The sequence below is a fragment of the Armigeres subalbatus genome, chromosome 2, assembly GCF_024139115.2.
Source record: "Armigeres subalbatus isolate Guangzhou_Male chromosome 2, GZ_Asu_2, whole genome shotgun sequence".
Taxonomy (NCBI): Eukaryota; Metazoa; Arthropoda; class Insecta; order Diptera; family Culicidae; genus Armigeres; species Armigeres subalbatus.
The window spans coordinates 59,840,192-59,848,287 of record NC_085140.1 but is presented as its reverse complement, the minus strand read 5'-3'; the positions used below and the strand labels follow the sequence as shown (position 1 = coordinate 59,848,287).

Sequence of the window (8,096 nt, the reverse complement as noted above, 5' to 3'; positions counted from 1 at the left end):
GATCCGGATAGATTTCGACAATATAATATACGGTAGAAAATATACACGTCAATGCGAACTGTTCTGCATTTGAATATGCACTACTTTGGAATCAAATCAATATCAATAGCTGAGCTCGTCACATTCAAACACCACCACTTCCATTTGAGCGTCACAATGTTTTGATTATAAAACAACAAAATAAAAAATAGAATTACCTCAGCTTAGATTTGAATAACTATCTTTTGCTTGAAAGTCCTTCTTCTTCATGACTCCATCTCACACTTGAAGTACCTCTTGAAATAAGCAGAACAGATGAAAGAACTGTCATCTTTTTAGAACCACCAATATCGCTCCACTCTTAAATCAATAGCATTGAACCTGTGAATTCAATACATAGCACTTCCAATTCTAGTGGAGCCATTTTGTGCTGATCGAAGTGCTAATCATTTCAACATCCAGTGAGTGGCACTTTGATCAACACTGTTGATGTTATGGAATTGTCTGCATTCAACACACTTTGAAAGGTGTGACACTACTTCAAAATCAAAGAATATCATTTTCAATAATGGTGATTTTAAAGTTGATCATTCAATAGATGGAACAGTTAAATTGAGCGTGTTGATTTTTACCGTGTAATCTATAAATATTTTGTACCGTATACGTATTTTAATAGTGTATGTCAAGTGCTTGGCTTTGATGCTGAAGGGCTTTGAAATGACATTTGCTTGATGTGATGATGTGAGTGTTGTGTCAACTTTGCAGGAGAGTTTGCATAAAATTCTTCCAAAATTTTGAAATTTTCGGACTCAAGATGAGTTTATCTGTTGTGTAAATTATAAATCGACTCAAAACACAATAAATTGAAATTTCAAGCTGTAGTTTAATTTAATAAGTGAAATTTATTTTGGTAATATGTCTCTAGAACCCTCCGTGAAGGTAAGCGTTCGCGTTCTGTTTGTTCTCAGAAAACTAACAATTTGATCCTTCTGACTTGAAGGCCTTTGAAAGACGCCTCACGGAAGTTATAGCAGCATTACAGCCCTCTACATTGCGATGGAGAAGTATAAAGCTCGTACATCACTTGATTGCTGCAACGTTCCCTAACCTGGATGCTATTTCTCTTGCAGTTCTACTATGCACCATGTCGCTGATTACGTTCGTGGCGCGTTCTACTGGTTGACTGATCCTCGTACCTCGATTGTTCCGTTGATGGACTCGCTTTGGAATCATCCCGTGTTCACATTCTCTAGCAATCCTTCGTGAGTTAGGCCTGCTTTCATTTAAATACCAGAACCAAATCTTATTCTCTTTTCAGTCCTCTTTTGTTTGGCATCCAAGCTAGTGATGGCTCGCAAATCATCACATCACGAACTCGAAGCGTTTTGGCGAGTTTAACATGTCCTGCGACGAAACCGGCAAACTAATCCTGCGCCCTCGACCAACGAACAATTCGCGGTATATGATATGAGCTAAAGAAAAGTCAAAGACCGAGCTCCTCTTCTCTCATAGCTTTTAAATTAAGTTGAAAGTTTGTTTTTACCTTACTTGCATTCACCCTGAACTGAATCTTCCTTCCTCGCTTCCACGGTCCTGCAAATATTTCAAAAGCAAATCCTCACCCTACCTTTTAGGTTATGTTCCCCTTTCTCTTTGGCACATGTGCACTTTCGTGATATACCAACGGTAGCGGTGGCTCCGCCCATGTGAAGAAGACAAAGCGATAGCGCGTGGGTTGAAGTCCTGTCAAGGCATGTGTGACTATAGACGCGGAGGAAGCAGGGTTGATCAACGCCAAATGCACAAACGATGCTCTTTTTATTCTCCTGTCAGTAAGGGATCCCTATTGTAAATGATTCATCGGAAATAGTTTTACTTGTATTGCTCATCGTTTTGCGGGTTGAGATAAACTTTAATATTAACAATTGAATTTTGATTTTCGTGTTTTATAAAATGTAGTTGGTTTTGGAGGATTGTGGAAAATAAAGACTTTTGTTGAAAAAGTTAAACTTATTTGGATGTTTGAAAATGCTACGCATTTCATTTTAGGAAAACATAACGGGAGGAAAAAATAAGCATAAATATAAGAAATAAATAAGTGGTTTGATTTTCGGTTTGAATATTTCTAGACCAACATTTGAAAAAAGCGTAGCAAGAAATTGATTCTTCTTCCACATATATAGCTATATACGCGAACGAAGAATCAGAAGGAATTTATTTTGGCTGTTACACCTTTCAAATGTTGGTCTAGTATCGTAATAAGTTAACTACTTTTGTAACATTGGGGTCGAAGATCAAGCGCTGTTGTTGCCTCCGATGCACTTTTCGTAGATCTTCCGAATGCTGTTTTAAACATTCTAAACAATTTAACTTGAAAATGTTTGCCAAACATTGAATGGTGACTTTATAGTTATTTTAATAGTTATATAATTAGCTCATAGCGATGGACAAAACGCCCCAACACATGGCAGACTGGCGGTGTTTCTTCAAACACACATTTATTCCTTCTAAGTTCTTCATATAATAAAATTATAGATGACAATTTGTTAACATGTTTGTAATTGATGAAAGATTACCAGATGATGTTTTAAGCTCATATTAATACTTAAACTATTTCGTTTATTTATTTTCTCAAACTAAGGCCGGAGCAAATAAATATCTTCTCCATTCAACTCGTCTGCACGTCTCCAGGGTCCGCAAATTGTCTTCTACCTGATAGATTCACCTTGCTGCGCACCTCGCTTTTTGTGCCCGTCAGCGTTGTTGAGAACCATTCTCACCGGATTATTGTCCGACATTATGGCTACCTGCCCGGCCCACCGCAATTTTCCGATTTCCGCGTTGTAACGATGTCTAACTGCAACTCGTTGTTCATTCGCCTCCTCCATGTACCGTCCGTCATCTACCAGGTCTCGTGTTCCTACCAGTATAATGATCGTTTTGCGAATAGTCAGTTTGATACGGCGCGAACTCTATTCGATCGGAGCGTTTGCGGAATCCAAAGTATATACGATTTCCTGCTGTGATGCGTCTCGAATTTCTCTGCTAAGGAGTGTATCGAAAATAAGTTTCCCTTTAAAGTTTTACTACTGAAGCTCAGAAGATATTGGTTTATTTTACCCTGCAATCGATGTATTCATATGTTAAGATTCAAATCAGAATTTGTTTGTTTGTTAAAATTTGTGCTTCGATGTATCGCAAATTAAGTGATATTGAAATTCGAGTTTTGGACACATGGCTCGTAAGAAGGGCATCGAGATGGATATTTTGATCAAGCGTTTCGCTATCCACCCTAAAGTTAAAAATTCATGGTCAACAAGCGGAATACCACGTTCCTAACCTGTCGAAAAGGAATAAAATCAAAGTCAAGGGACCGAATTTGGACCACAAAGTAATCATGTTATAAACTAGGCAATTTATGCCGATTTGTGACCAGGAAGAGAAATGCTCGCATAAACGTTGGAATAGTGCAATATTTATTCAGTTATTTTTTCATAAAACTTAACAAACAGAATTAACATATATTGGTAGACAATTTTAATAAATTTTAAATGCATCCGATTTTTCGAATAAAATGATGTGGATAACTTATTTTCGATACAGTCCTTAGTATCATTATCGGAGGTCCTCAGTGAGCCCAAGTACACGATTCTTCAACCACCTCGATTTCGTCCTACCGATGCAAACTCGTGGTGGTGTAATTTCCTCTTTAGACATTTTCTATCATGTACTTGATAACTAGTGTTGATGTGTTGATAACTAGTCCAATACGTTTAGCTTCCTTCAGTTTGATGTAGGCTTCCTCCATCTTCTCAAAGCTCTTCATCTTATTCTTCTTATTCTTATTTTCTTCTCACTCTTCTTCTTCTTCTTCTTGGCATTACATCGTCCACTGGATCATTGCCGCCTCGCTCTTAGTGTTCATTCATGGTTTTGCTTTATAGCCGCAATCTTACCGCTAGGCTTCTTATCAAAGTTACTGTGTGGCCCTAAATGGCCGGGAGAGATTATGACAGCGACTCTCCGTGGATGCGTGTGCTTGTCTTCAACATCTAAACATGTCTTCAACATCATGGTTCTAATACCTGAACAATGATTCAGAGTGTGGGTTCCCAAACTGTGGGTCGAAAAGATAAACGTGATTCATCTTGTACTTTGTTGTACTTTCGTTGGATATTTAGAGAACAACAAATTTGAAGCCAATGCCCTTCTTTTGTTTGTCAAATACAATAACAATTTCTTCTGAAAACATTTCAAATCTTACTCAAATGCAATCCAAAACTAAGCGGTGTTGAATTTCATTACTAATAAGATTTAAGAACAACCTAATAAAGATAAGGAAATCCATGCTAATCCAAATCAAATTCAATCCAAATGTAATTCAAATCCAATCTACATCCAATCTAATCCAAATCATAATAAATTCGAGCTTCTGAATAGCTTTGTAAAATCCGACAAAAAATACGACAACCTTATTAATTTTCAAATTCCAAGGTATCTGCTCCTACAGGTAATCCGCTATGGATACTAGTCAGTACATTCCAAGATAAATTTCCAGATAATATTTGGCTTTCGAACAGTACAGCATTGAATATTTCTCCATTTCTCTCAGATTTCGTTATATCATAGCTAATGTACGTCAAGTGGCTTCATGAAATCTAAATTTGTTTTAATCAAAATCAATGGTCGCAGGGCTTTGAAATTCTCTAGATCGTAAACCATTTTCCGTTGGTTTCCATACGCATCTTAGTTTCCTACACATTTTTCACCTTTCAGATACGCCTTATAGTTTTCTAAACCTCAAACCATTTCCACCGATCATCCAGACGCGCATTGTAATTTTGCAAACCACAAACCAATTTCTTATGTCTTCCAGGCGAGGCGATGTTCTTCAAACCACAACTCATTTTTCATGCGGTCTTTAAGACGCGCCACCTCAAACCATTTTTGACGGTCTTCGAGACGCGTCTTGTGATTTTCGAACCACAAACCATTTTCCGACGGTCTTCGAGACGCGTCTTGTGATTTAAACCACAAACCATTTTCCGACGGTCTTCGCGCGTCTTGATTTGCAAACCACAAACCATTTTCGACGGTTTCGAGACGCTCTTGTGATTTAGCAAACCACAAACCATTTTCGACGGTCTTGAGAAACGTCTTGTGATTTAGCAAACCACAAACCATTTTCGTCAGTTTCGAGACGCGTCTTGTGATTTTGCAAACCACAAACCATTTTCCGACGTCTTCGAGACGCGTCTTGTGATTTTGCAAACCACAAACCATTTTCCGACGGTCTTCGAGACGCGTCTTGTGATTTAGCAAACCACAAACCTTTTTTCGACGGTCTTCGAGACGCGTCTTGTGATTTTCTACCACAAACCATTTTCCAACGGTCTTCGAGACGCGTCTTGTGATTTAGCAAACCACAAACCATTTTCCGGGTTTTCGAGACGCGTCTGATTTACGACCACAAAGCATTTTCGACGGTCTTCGAAACGCGTCTTGTGATTTCCGAACCACAAACCATTTTCCGACGGTCTTCGAGACGCGTCTTGTGATTTAGCAAACCACACAATTTTCCGACGTGCTTGAGACGCGTCTTGTGATTTGCTAACCACAACCATTTTCTGACGTCTTCGAGACGCGTCTTGTATTTACAAATCACCATTTTCCGTCTTCGAGACGCGTTTTGTAATTTACCAACCACAAACCATTTTCGACGTTTCGAGACGCGTCTTGGATTTAGCAAACCAACCATTTTCCGACGGTCTTCGAGACGCGTCTTGTGATTTTCCGACAAAACCATTTTCCGACGGTCTTCGAGACGCGTCTTGTGATTTAGCAAACCACAAACCATTTTCGACGGTCTTCGAGACGCGTCTTGTGATTTTCGAACCACAAACCATTTTCCGACGGTCTTCGAGACGCGTCTTGTGATTTACAAACCACAAACCATTTTCCGACGTTTCAGACGCGTCTTGTGTTTAGCAAACCACAAAGCATTTTCGACGGTCTTCGAAACGCGTCTTGTGATTTTCGAACCACAAACCATTTTCACGGTCTTCGAGACGCGTCTTGTGATTTAGCAAACCACAAACCATTTTCCGACGGTCTTCGAGACACGTCTTGTGATTTAGCTAACCACAAACCATTTCTGACGGTCTTCGAGACGCGTCTTGTGATTTAACCAAACCACACTTTTCCGTCCGTCTTCGAGACGCGTTTGTAATTTGCAAACCACCATTTTCTGACGGTCTTCGAGACGCGCTGTATGATTTAGCAAACCCAAACCGTTTTCCGACGGTCTTGAGACGCGTCTTGTGATTTAGAACCACAAACCATTTTCCGACGGTCTGAGACGCGTCTTGTAATTTTAAACCACCATTTTCGACGTTTCGGGCGTCTTGTGATTTAACACAAAACCATTTTCCGACGGTCTTCGAGAACGTCTTGTGATTTAGCAAACCACAAACCATTTTCCGTCAGTTCAGACGCGTCTTGTGATTTTGCAAACCACAAACCATTTTCCGACGGTCTTCGAGACGTCTTGTGATTTTGCAAACCACAAACCATTTTCCGACGGTCTTCGAGACGCGTCTGGTGATTTACAAACCACAACCATTTTCGACTTCGAGCTCGGATTTTCGAACCACCATTTTCCGTGATGCAGACGCGTCTTGTGATTTAAACCACAAACCATTTTCCGACGGTTTCGAGACGCGTCTGGGTTAAACCACAAAGCATTTTCGACGGTCTTCGAAACGCGTCTTGTGATTTTCAACCACAACCATTTTCCGACGGTCTCGAGACGCGTCTTGTGATTTAGCTAACCACAAACCATTTTCCGTCGGATTTCGAGACGCGTCTTGTGATTTACAAACCACAACCATTTTCCGACGGTCTTCGAGACGCGTCTTGTGATTTAGCTAACCACAAACCATTTTCCGACGGTCTTTGAGACGTGTCTTGTGCTTCAGCAAACCAACATTTTCCGACGGTCTTTGAGACGCGTCTTGTGCCACAACCACAAACCATTTTCCGACGGTCTTCGAGACGCGTCTTGTGATTTAGCAAACCATTATTTCCGTCCGTCTTCGAGACGCGTTTGTGATTTAGCAAACCACAAAACTTTTCTCTCTTCGAGACGCGTTTTGTGATTTAAGACCACAAACCATTTTCCAACGGTCTTTGAGCGCGTTTTGTGATTTAACCAACCACAAACCATTTTCCAACGGTCTTCGAGAAGCGCATTGTGATTTTGAACAAACAAACTCCCACAGTTTAACCATTTGAATTCAACTCACCTCATGAAATCAGCGACAGGATCCAAAAATTAACTGGCAGGATCGCCAATATGTGTGGCCCTAAATGGCCGGAACGAAGTTATGACAGCGACTCTCCGTGGATGCGTGTGCGCACTCCGCGGAGGTCTAACCGTCTGACTAGAAGAGGCCAAGTCTGGCTTGCTGCTCGCCGATTGACACGCTGATGTGAATCTATCTATCTATCAATGTCAACGCGAAACCAGATCTAATCCCTGCCATTCGTATTACTCCCCAAAGCGATGTTGAATACAGACACGAAAACCCGAAAAATGAATAACTAATTGATACAAATTCTATTATCCGGTTATCGAACATATTGATAACTGAACTTTTATCATTTGGCTGAATTAAGAGCCAACATGACAAAAATGATACCAGAATTTTGTTCCTAAAATAACTACATGAAAACAAATTAGTAATCACTGATACCAAACTGATAACACATTTTGTTATATGTTATTTACTCAAATAACGGATTTAGTTATTATTTAGTTATCAGCCATCACTGTTTATCGACCAAAATAGTTAAATCTTCTTTGCACTTCGTTACGCATTGAAAAATGTTGGCATTCACTTGGAATTGAACTCAATCGAGTGATTGTACGACCTCACCTTGTCGTAACCCTGTGACGTTTCGAAGGACTCGAAAATTCCCTGATGAACTACGCATATCATCCGATCCATCGTCGCTTTGACCAACCTATCAGCTTATCCAGAAATTCTAGAAATCTGCCATAGCTGGTCCCGATCGATTGTATCATATGCGGCTTTGAAATAACAATACGTAACTAG

At 39.9% G+C, this 8,096-nt stretch overlaps 1 pseudogene; it reads left to right on the top strand.

Moving 5' to 3' along the window:
- Window positions 1–690: 690 nt before the first annotated feature.
- LOC134214444 (nuclear envelope phosphatase-regulatory subunit 1 homolog) lies at window positions 691–1,706 on the top strand (annotated as a pseudogene).
- The last annotated feature ends 6,390 nt before the right edge of the window (window positions 1,707–8,096 follow it).